Source organism: Panthera onca, chromosome B2, assembly GCF_046562875.1.
Source record: "Panthera onca isolate mPanOnc1 chromosome B2, mPanOnc1 haplotype 2, whole genome shotgun sequence".
Lineage (NCBI taxonomy): Eukaryota > Metazoa > Chordata > Mammalia > Carnivora > Felidae > Panthera > Panthera onca.
In genome coordinates, this window is record NC_138343.1 from 8,822,586 (window position 1) to 8,834,764 (window position 12,179).

Below are 12,179 nucleotides of genomic sequence, written 5' to 3' on the forward strand. Positions count from 1 at the left end.
ATAGAAAATATTAAAAAGAACCAATCCGACATAAAGAATACAACAACCCTAATAAAAACCACACTAGAGGGAATCAACAGTACGTTAGAGGATGCAGAAGAACATATCAGCAATCTCAAAGGGTAATGGAGGACACACAAGCTGAACAGCAATGAGAATACAATTTTTATAAAATGAAAAGTTTAAGAGATCTTTGGATAACATCAAGCAAACAGACATTCACATTACAGGGGTCTCAGAAGAAAGAGAAAGGTTCTGAAAACTTGTTTGAAGAAGTAAAAACTGAAAACTTCCCTAATCTAAAGAGGGAAATAGACATCCGGGTCCAAAAAGCAGAGTTCCAAACAAGAAGAACCTGAGGAGGTCCACAACATAGCACATAATAATTAAAATGTCAAAGGTTAAAAAAGAGAGAATCCTAAAAGCAGCAAGAGAGAAACAAAAAGTTCCCTAAAAGGGAAACCCCATAAGGCTATCTCAGCTGATTGTTCAGCAGAAATTCTGCAGGCCAGAAGAGCAAGGTGTGATATATTCAAAGCACTGAAAGGAAAAAACCCACAACCAAGAATACTCTACCTAACAAGATTATCATTCAGATTTAAAGGAAAGAAACAGAGTTTTCCTGACAAACAAAAGTTAAAGGAGTTTATCACCACTAAACCAGCCTCACAAAGAACATAAAAGGGACTTCTTTAAGTGGAAAAGATGGCCAATTAGACATAAAAAAAAGATGCAAAATATGACAACATATACAGAAAATGTGCAGAAGGGAGTAAAAAGAGAAGGCGTAAAAGAAAAAGGAAAAAGATTTTCCGTTTCTGTTTTTTTCTAGAATGTGTTTGAACTTAAATGACCATCAAATTAATATGAACTGCTCTTTACTCAGCATGCTATATATGAATGAACTTCATGGTAACCACAAACTCAACCTATGATAGATACACAAGAATAAAGAGACAGAAGGCCAAACAAAATCTCGAGGAAACAGAGCAAAAGAAAGGAACAAAAGAACTACAAAACAGCCAGAAAACAAAATTTTTAAATAGCAATAAATACATACCTATCAATAATTACTTTAAATGTAAATGGCCTAAATGCTCCAATCAAGTCACAGAGAATGTTTAAAAAAAAAAAACAGGGGCGCCTGAGTGGCTCAGTCAGTGAAGCGGCCGACTTCGGCTCAGGTCATGATCTTGCGGTCTGTGAGTTCGAGCCCCGCGTCAGGCTCTGTGCTGACAGCTCAGAGCCTGGAGCCTGTTTCAGATTCTGTGTCTCCCTCTCTGACCCTCCCCCGTTCATGCTTTGTCTCTCTCTGTCTCAAAAATAAATAAACGTTAAAAAATAAAAAATAAAAAATAAAAACAAAAACAAAAAAAACAAGACCCACTGTACATCATCTACAAGAGACTCACCTTAGATCTAAAGACACACACAGACTACAAGCAAAGGAGTGCTAAAACATTCACCTTGCACATGGAAGCAAAAGAAGAAGAAAAAAAAAAAAAAAAGCCAGGGTACTAATACTCCTACCAGACAAAATAGACTTCTTTAAAGCAAACACTGTTAAAGAGACAAAAAAGGGCACTGGCATTACATACATAAGATAAAAGGATCAATCCAGCAAGAGAATATAACAATTGTAAGTATCTATGCACCCAACACTGGAGCACATAGATAAAACAAATATTAACAGACATCAGGAGAGAAATTAACAGTAATACAACAATAGAGGACTTTAACACCTCACTTACATCAATGGATAGATCATCCAGACAGAAAATCAATAAGGAAAGAATGTATTTGAATGATACGCTGGAGCAGATGGATATAACATACACAGAATATTTCATCCAAAATAACAGAATACACATTCTTTTCAAGTGCACATGGAATATTCTCCAGGATAGTAGGTCATAAACACAAGCCTCAGTAAATTTAAAAAGACTGAAATCATACCATGCATCTTTTCCAACTACAATGGTATAAAACTAGAAACAAATTACAAGAAAAAAACTGGAAAAAACACAAACACATGAAGACTAAACATGCCACTAAACAACCAATGGGTCACGAAATCAAAGAAAAAATTTTAAAAATACATGGAGACAAATGAAAATGAAAACACAACAGTCCAAAATCTATGGGACACACAGAAAGTAGTCCTTAAAGAGAAATATATAGCCATATAGGTCTACCTCAAGAAACAAAAAACTCAATCTAACTTTATGCCTAAAGGAACTAAAAAAAGAACAAAGCCCAAAATGAGTAGAAGAAAGGATATAATAAAGATCAGAGCAGAAATAAATGATGTAGAGACTAAAATAACAATAGGAAAAAAAATCAATGAAACCAAGAGCTGGTTCTTGAAAAGATAAAATTGAAAAACTTTTAACCAGACTTATCAAGAAAAAAAGGTGAAAGGATTCAAATGAGAAACGAGAGAAGTGACAACTCATATCACAATACAAAGGGTTATAAGAGAATACTATGAAAATTATATGGCACCAAATTGAACAACCTAGAAGAAATAAACTCCTAGAAACATACATCTTCCAAAACTGTACCAAGAAAAAATAGAAAATCTGAATAAACTAGGGAGCCTGGGTGGCTCAGTCAGTTGCGTGTCCAACTCTTGATTTTGGTTCAGGTCATGATCCCAGAGTCATGGGATCAAGCCCTGTGTTGGGCTCCACGCAGAGCATGAAGCCTGCCTGAGATTCTCTGTCTCTCTCTCCTTCTACCTCTCCCTCACTAACATCCTCTCTCTCTCTCTCTCTCTCTCTCTCTCTCTCTCTCTCTCTCAAATAAAAAAAAAAAAATTTTTAAAAAGAAAGGAATAGACCGATTACAAGTAATGAAATTGAATTGGTAACCAAAAAACTACCAAAAAATAAAAATACAAGACCAGTGAATTCTATCAGACATTTAAAGAACAATTAATACCGATGCTCCTCCAATTATTCCAAAATATAGAAGAGGAAGGAAAGCTTCCAAATACATTCTATGAGGCCAGCATTACCCTGATACCAAAACCAAACACACCACAGAAAGAGAAAACTACAGGCCAATATTCCTGATGAACAGAGATGCAAAAATCCTCAACAAAATATTAGCAAGCCTCATACAACAATACATTAAAAAGATCATTCACCTCGATCAGATGGGACTTATTCCTAGGATGCCAGGATGATTCAATATTCACAAACCAATTCACATCATGAACCATATCAACAAAACAAAGAATAAAAATCATATGATCACCACAATAGATACAGAAAAAGTATCTGATGAGATTCAACATACATTCATGATAAAAACTCTCAACAAAATGGAATTGGAGGGAACATACCTAAACATAAGAAAGACCATATATGAAAAACCCACAGCTAACATCATCCTCAATGGTGAAAAACTGTGAGCTTTCCCTCTAAGGTCAGAAACTAGACAAGGACATCCACTCTCACCACTTCTCTCAACATAGTCCTGGAAGTCCCAGCCACAGGAATCACACTAGAAAATGACACAAGGGGCATCCATATTGGTAAAGAAGTTAAGCTTGTCACTACTCACAGATGACATGATACTATACACAGAAAATCCTAAAGATTCCACCAAAAAACTACTAGAAGTACTAAACGAATTCAGTATAGTGGCAAGACACAAAATGAATACCAGAAATGAGTAGTATTTCTTTACACTAAAATCATAGAAGAGAAAAAAGAGAAAGACCTGTATACAAAGGGTTCTCACACTGAAAACTGTGAGACACTAATGAGAGAAACTGAAAATGACAAAAACAAATGGAGAGATATTCCATACTCATGGACTGGAAGAATTAATATTGTCAAAATATCCATATTACCCAAAGCAATTTAATAAAGATTCAATGCAATCTCTATTAAAATGCCAAAAGCATTTTCTGCAAAACTATAACAAATAACAATGAAATCTGTATGGAACCAAAGAAGACTCCAAATAGCCAAAGCAATCCTGAGAAAGAAGAACAAAACTGGAGTTATCACAATTCCAGATTTTAAGAGGTACTACAAAGCTGTAATAATTAAACAGTATGGTACTGGCCCAAAAACAGACACATAGATCAACACAACAGGATAGAGATGCCAGAAATAAACCCACATTTATATGGTCAACTAATCTATGACAAAGGAGGCAGGAATATACAATGGGGAAAAGACAGTCTTTTCAATAAATGGTGCTGGGAAACTGGACAGCTACACATAAAAGAATGAAACTAGACCACTTTTTTACACCATACATAAAAATAAATTCAATATGGATTAAAGAACTCAATGTGAGACCTGTAACCATAAAAATCCTAGAAGCCAACACAGGCAGCTATTTCTCTAACATCAGCCAAAGCAACATTTTTCTAGACATATCTCCAAAGGCAAGGGAAACAAAAGCAAAACCAAACTACTGGAACTATGTCAAATGAAATGTTTTTGCACAACAAAGGAAACTGTCAACAAAACAAAAAGACAACCTACTGAAGGGGAAAGATGTCTGCAAATGATATATCCGATATGGGGTTAACACAAATATATAAAAAACTACAATTCAACACCAAAAAGAAAAAAAATAATCCAATTAAAAATGGACAGAAAACCTGAACAGGCATTTTTCTAAAGACATACAGACGGCCAACAGACACATGAAACAATGCTCAATATCACTAATCATCAGGGAAATGCAAACCAAACTCACAAAGAGATATCACCTCACACCTGTTAGAATGGCTAAACTCAAAAAGACAAGCATCAACAAGTGTGGGCAAGGATGTGAAGAAAAAGGAACCCTCATGTGCTGTTGGTGGGAATGTAAATTGGTGCAGACACCATGGAAAACAGTATGGAGGTTCCCCAAAAAATTAAAAATAGAAATAGCATATGATCTAATAATTCCACTATCGGGTATTTAGCCAGGGAAAATGAAAACACTAACTCGAAAAGATATGTGCAGCCCCATGTTCACTGCAGCATTATGAACAACGGCCAAGACATGGAAGCCATCTATGCGTGCATCAATAGGCTAACGGGCAAGGAAAATGCGGTATACACACACGATGGAATATTACACAGCTATAAAAAGGATGACACTGTGCCGTTTGAGACAACATGGATGGACCTAGCAGGTATCACACTAAGTGAAATAAGTCAGCCTGAGAAAGACAAACGCCATATGATTCTACTCATAAATTCCATCTAAAAAATAAATAAACAAACAAACAAAAAGCAGAATCAGAACTATAAACACAGAGAACAAGCTGATGGTTGCCAGCGGGGAAGGTGGTAGGGGACTGGGCAAGATGGGAGAAGGGCAAATTGGGAGATCAGGCCTCCGGTTATGGAATAAGTCATGGGAGAAAAGCGTAAGGAATACAGTCAATGACACCGTAATAGCCAAGTAACGGGAAAGACGGTAGCTACACTTGTGGTGAACATAGCATAATGTATAAACCTGTCAAATCACTAAGTTGTATACCTGAAACTAATGTAACATTGTGGGTCAACTATACTCAAAAATTATAAAATAAAATAAAAATACCTTGCAAGAGCTGTCAACACGTATAGTTTCTGATCTCTGACCCCACCCCACCCCCCCCCCCGCTCCATTATCTCATGAACCAGGCTTTCACCCCCACCTTTCCACCAAAATTGCCTTTCGTGATGTCAGTGACTTCCAACGATACATACAATCATAGATATTCAATCATCTTATAGGACCCTCTCTGCAGCACTTGGCATACTGACCATTCTCTCCTTACGGTACTTTCTTCACTGACTTCCGGGACCCCACGATCTGTGGGATCTTCTCCTACCACGTCAGCCACACCCCAAGTCTCCTTTGCTGGCTCCTCCTCCTCTCTCCCACGTTCCAACGTCGAAATGCCCCCATGAATCTGGGGACCACCCCATCCGATTTCATCTAGTTCCATGACCTTGAAATACCAACCGCAGATGCTTCTATAACCACCCCCAGATCTCCCCTGAACTTCAGACTCAAATGTCCAGCTGCCTGCTCAATTCCACACCCCTGCCTGAATGTCGAATAGTTGTTTCAAACCTAAGTCAAAACCAGAACTCTTGACTCTCCCCACCCAACCACCACATCACACCCCGCCACCTCGCACACCACCACCACCATCATCTCACACACATCACCGTCATCACCACCACCCATCACACCAGACCCTCTCACAACTCTCCCCATCTCGTTTAAAGGCAATCCCAACCTTGTACCTGCTCAAGGCAAAAATCGTGGTGTCATCCCTGACTCCTTCCTTCACCCTACATCCAATGCACCAACAAAATCCTGCTGGCTCTATTTTAAAATATATTTTCTGGGGCGCCTGGGTGGCTCAGTCGGTTAGGCATCCTACTTCGGCTCAGGTCATGAACTCGCAGTTCGTGAGTTTGAGCCCCGCGTCGGGCTCTGTGCTGACAGCTCAGAGCCTGGAGCCTGCTTCAGATTCTGTGTCTCCCTCTCTCTAACCCTTCCCGCTCATGTTCTGTCTCTGTCTCTCAAAAATTAATAAACATCAAAAAAAAAATTTTTTTTTAACTAATAAAATATATTTTCAGAATCTATTTCTAACTGTACCCATCGCCACATTCTTGGTCCAAACCAACATCCACTCTTGCGTGGATTATCGCCATAGTTAGTCTCCCTGCTACTATCCTTAATTCGCAAAGGACATTTTCAGTCCAGGAGCCAGGGATCCTTTAAAACCTAACTTCATCTCAAGCTTCAGATCAAAACCTGCCAATGGTTTTCCCTCTGAGAGTAAAAAAAAACAAAATCAGTGCAAAGACCTGCAAGGACCTACATAATTGGCCTCCTGTCACCTCTCTGACTCTATCTCCTACCATCCCCTCTTCTCCGTGCATGACACATGGGCTCCTTGCTAGCTCACAGCCACCAGGTACACTCATCCCAGGGTCTCAGTGTTGCCTGGATGCCTCAGGGCTTTGCTCAGAGACCACCAGTGAAATCTTCCCGGGCAACTCCCACCTCACCACATATACACACACCTGCTACTCCCCTTCCCTGCCCTGTTCCTCGACCACAGCATCTCAGACCTGCTTCGATGTTTTCATTACTTGGTTAACATCTACCTCTTTCTACTAGAAGATGTACTCCACAAAGGTAAAAGTTTCTGCGTGCTCTGTCCACTGTGTTATCCCCTCTGGTGCCTCAAACTACATCTAGCACATTGCAGGTTCTCAATAATTTTTTTTTTTTTTTTTTTTTTTTTTTACTATAGATGACCCAGTCTAACAAGAGACGGCCCGTGGCTACCCACTCTGTCCCGACTATACTAAACCTTTTCCATATTCTCTGAGTATGCCAAACTAGTTTCTGACTCCGAGGGCTCCACACTCGCTTTTTTTTCTGCCTGGAATATCATCCCCCAAATAGCTGTATGGCTTGCTGTCCACTTCTCTATTCAAATGACACCTCCTGGGAGAGGCCTTTCCTAACCACCACATCGAAGACAACCACACAGAGACCAAGCATCCACACACACTCACACTGACCTCTAACCTGACACCGTAACTGCAGAACAGAACTCCATATCTCTCACCGCAGTGTCACCTCCATCAGGAAAAAAGGCATTACCTCGTTTTCACCACTGTCTCTGTGACGCCTACAACAATGCCCAGCACAGAGCAGGCAAACAGTATCTGTTGACCAAATGAATGAATGAGTAAGATGCGTAAGGTAAATTTAGCTCATCTTTCTTATACTGGATTGGAATCTAAAGCAAACACCTAATAACCCTCAGGGTTTCTTCTACCACTGTTAGTCTATGAAATAAAGAGGCTAAATGAGAAAGGCTAAGACAGGTACTGCCTTCAAATGTTACTAAAGAACTAGTGAAGGACTGTGAATTAAAGGACACATTAAAAGCCATACTTTTTAATTACACTTTTTACACCCCATATAGCCCTGTGTATTGATTCAAGGAAGGGAAAGGAATGGAGAAAGAAAGAGGAGAGGAGACATACAACATCATGCAGTACGGGGAGTAGGAAACATTGCTAAGCCTCTCATCTTCTAGAACTGAAATCCAAAGAAGCAAAAAGATGTGCACACCAACAGAGTTACATTTAGAACCCAGGCCTCAACGCCAAGCCGCCCCAACTATAGTTCTGCCTCATTGGCAAAGCCCAAACAACGCAAGAGTCTAATGTGATGTGAAGAAATAAACATATTCCGGGGAAAAAAAGGCGGGGGGGGGGGGGGGGGGGGGGCAAAGGAAAAACAGGCCTTCAAGAAATGCAAATAGCCAATAAGCACTGGAAATAATGCTCAAGCACACTAATAGTGAGTGTTTAAACAATAAATTATTTTTTTGTCTACCCCACCGATAAAAAAAAAAAAGGCGGACAAAACCCTATTGTTGGCCGAAAGCATGGTAAAGCTGGTTTATTCTTTCCGGAAGTCTTCCTAGCAATACATATCAAACTTTAAACCATATATATCCTTTTCCAAAATGTTTAGTTTGAGAGAGAGCGCACACGTACTTGCGCGTGAATAAGGGAGTGGAGAGAAAAAGAAGAGAATCCCAAGCAGGCTCCATGCTGTCAGCGCAGAGCCCAACATGGGGCTCGAGCTCCCAAACCATGAGATCATGACCTGAGCCAAAATCAAGAGTGAGCCACCCAGGCTCCCCAAGACATATACAGTATATCCTGTGATCCACCAATTCCGTTTCTAGAAATTCAATTTAGAGAAACAAAGGAGAACAAATATAAAGCAGAGGATCGTAAATCTGGCTGCGTAAGGACTGGAACCATCTCATCACTATTTGTAAAGCTTTTCCTTCCAACAAACTGGTAGAACCGTTAGCTCTCAGAAATTTGTAAATGAGTAAGAAGGAAATGAAAGTCTGAGACTAAAAAGAAACAAGACAACATTGAAAGGAAACAGATCATACAGTTGTTTTCTCAAAAGGCTGAGGAATTCAAGTTTGATGAAGGGAATATAAACCGTCAGTGAAAAGGGAGATACTGAAAATGTTAGGAAAAATATATAAAGCAATATCGTATAGTAGTGTTATTTGCATTTGAGATTTATTAGGAGAGTTTTTATAGTATCAAATACCCAGGTCCCATTCTGAATTATAATCTCCAAGGAGTGGAATATAAGGACATAAACTTAAAGCTTGCCCAGATGATTCCACTACACATCCCTGATTGAGAACCATCATTCTCCCAGACAGAGATTCTCAACCTTTTTTTTTTTTTTTTTTTTAGTGTTTATTTATTGAGACACAGAAAGAGAGCTCAAACAGGGAAGAGCAGAGACAGGGGAAGACACAGATTCTGAAGCTTGAGTGCTCATTGCATTCACCTGAGGAGCTTTTGAAACCTATCGGCAACTGAGCCCCAGGGCAACTCAATCAATCAAGGGGGAACAGGAGCACCTAGCAAGCTGAGTAGGTAAAGCATGCAGCTCTTGGTCTCTCAGTCTTGAATTCAAGCCCCAAGCTAGAAGTAGAGATTACTTTAAAAAAAAAAAAAAAAAAATGGGGGAACAGAGCCTGGAGATTGATACTATTTTTTAAACCTTCTAGTAATTCTTACATGTGTAACCACATTGTGAACCAAAGTCCTAAACCAGTAGTTTTCATAGTTCGTGGTTCCCATATCAGCATGATTAGCACCACTGGGAAACTCGGGAGAGATGAAAATTCCCGGGCCCCACGCCAGACCTACTGAATCAGATACTCTGAGTAAAGCCCAGCAATCTATAACAAGCCTCCAGGTGATCTTGATGTGTACTAAGGTTTGAAAATCTTTATCCTAGAATTACTCTTTCATAAAAATCATCGAGAATGTTCATCAAAAATATACTCCCTCATCAGCTGATTTCAACCAGGGTGCCAAAAAAAAAATTTAATGGGGGGAAAGAACAATCCACATGCAATGAAAGCTGAAGCCCTTCCTCACATTACATACAAAACTTAACTGAAAACGGACCACAGGCCTAAATTTAAAAGCTAACACAATAAAACTCTTAGAAGAAAATATAGATGTAAATCTGGGTGATGTTAGATTAAGCATTATTCCTTCCTTAGTTATGACACCAAAAGCACAAGCAACAAAAAAAACTGGACTTCAGCAAAATTAAAAATTTATATGCTTCAAAGAACACCATCAAGAAAGTGAAAAGAAAACTCATACAACGGGAGAAAGTATTTAGAAATTACATGTCTGATAAACATCTAGTACCAGAATACAGTGAGTACACAAGTCAACAATAAAAAGACAAACAACCCAATGTAAAATATGACAAAAGAGACGAATACACAGGTCTCCAAAGGTATACAAATGGCCAATAAGCACATGAGAAGATGTCAATATCATTACCTATAAGGGAAATGCAAATCAAAACCACAATGCGATACCACTTCACACACACCAGGATGGCTAAAATAAATAATAACAACCACAGCACTGACAAAGATGAATATATATTAGATCATCCAGAAAGAGAAAAGAATACAGGACCAAGCCTTGAGGAACTCCAAATTTAACTGCCAAAAAGAAGACGACCAGCCTATCATAGAGACTAAGAAGCAGCAACCAGAAAAGGAGAAAATCAGTAGGGGATAGAAGGCAAAGGAAGACAGCATGTCAAAGAGACCAACAAGGTCAGTGCTGCTGAATGTACAAAAAAGGCTGAAATTAATGAAAATGTCTCTTAGATTTACTGATCCGGCATGATACGGAGACGATGGCATTTCCAGATAATGACGGTGACAGCATTACTGAGACGCTACACTGCCTTTGTGAACATTGCAATGTGGAACACTTTATTCAAGCATAAAAGGTTTGAAATAAATAAGTACCTTGATTATCTGCAATCAGTCTCAAATCCTCTGGAAAGAGAAGTCTGGAAAATAAAAACTCATTAGAAAAAGCGAGCTCCCAACAAGTTCACAAAACCACATAAGGGCTCTTTAAAACTACTTAAAAGGGATTAGACTGCATAAAAGAGAGCTTTCTACAGCAAAGTGAATGATGTGCCACACTACTTCCAACTCCTTACTGACTGGGTCAGGTGTGTTTACATCCACCGAATTTGCCACGATGGTGATCCAGCGTCTGGCCACGGTAATAAACACTGCCCAGCACTACAACACGTCTGCGTGATTCAATTAATACCAACCACAAAATAGGAATTAGGCAGTGAGGGACGTATCCAGATCACCTTCCACCAGAAAAACACGTGGCGTCCCGAGATTCAGAGAGAGGTTTTAGGAGTATAAAAGGGAACAAGAGTGAAAAATCAAGCCACCGGCTCTTCCGGCCAACTTCTGTTTCAATTCTTGAGGTACAGCTCTGTGCAAGCTACCGAACTGCGAACGCCTCGTCCCCATCCATCACACAAATTCAGCGCAAGTGGGAAAACGAATGAAATTAGATTTGACAATAAGGGACGAGTTCCTTTAAATATTCCTCGCAGCCCTGCAGCACGCAACGCCAACCACTCTGTCCTCACTTCTGGCAGCGCTCCCCGCCTCCCAATTCCCTGACCCCAGCTGGCAAGTCCCGTTTCAACTACGAAACAAGCCAGCAAACGGCCCGAGAAAGGCCGAAACGGGGGAAACCAGGCTCCGCCATTAAAGGAGCTCTAGCCACACTCCGCCCCACACTGATTCCCCCCGCCACCCTTACCCAGAGGTCAGGGAATAACACACCGGTCCAAAGTGAGAGGATCCACACGCCGTTCTGCGGATACGGGAAACACTTTAGATGGAGCTCGCCATGACACTTACGTCCCGCCACGTTTATTTGCGCATGCTCCAAGACGGTGGCCGGGAGAGGGCAAACCGCCTCATCGCTGAAAGCGCGAGTTCAGGTCTAACTTGCTTGGGTAAAGATTACAGTTAGAATTTTTTTGGTTGCAAGAGCGAAATTAGACGCCAGAATCTCAGGTTCTTAGAATCGCTTAACAGCTATCTTCGACTGAGCTCTTACTATGTGTCAGGCACCATATTAAGCTCTTAACATTTATTACTATCATTAATTATTATTATTATTTTACAAAAGGGGAAACAGGGAGTGTAAGTACTTGCCTAAAGTTACTCTGCTAGTAGTGGCAGTCCTCTGTGCTGAATTCAATTCTGAAAGGACCTGCTATTTTCA

General features: G+C 39.9%; 1 protein-coding gene across 5 annotated transcripts in view; it reads right to left on the minus strand.

The window, feature by feature from the left end:
- The window catches only part of CDKAL1 (CDKAL1 threonylcarbamoyladenosine tRNA methylthiotransferase), a 705,817-nt gene extending 693,986 nt beyond the window's left edge, over positions 1-11,831 (minus strand). For 3 of the 5 annotated variants that reach the window (XM_078446595.2, XM_078446596.2, XM_078446590.2), the window contains exons 1-2: positions 11,732-11,831; positions 10,880-10,923 (exon numbers count right to left, since the gene is read on the minus strand). The gene's annotated coding sequence lies outside the window, so the exon portion shown is untranslated. Of the gene's footprint in view, positions 1-10,879; positions 10,924-11,708 lie in introns of all 5 variants that reach the window. The other 2 variants (XM_078446591.2, XM_078446592.2) reach the window with 2 other exon arrangements.
- Positions 11,832-12,179: the final 348 nt, after the last annotated feature.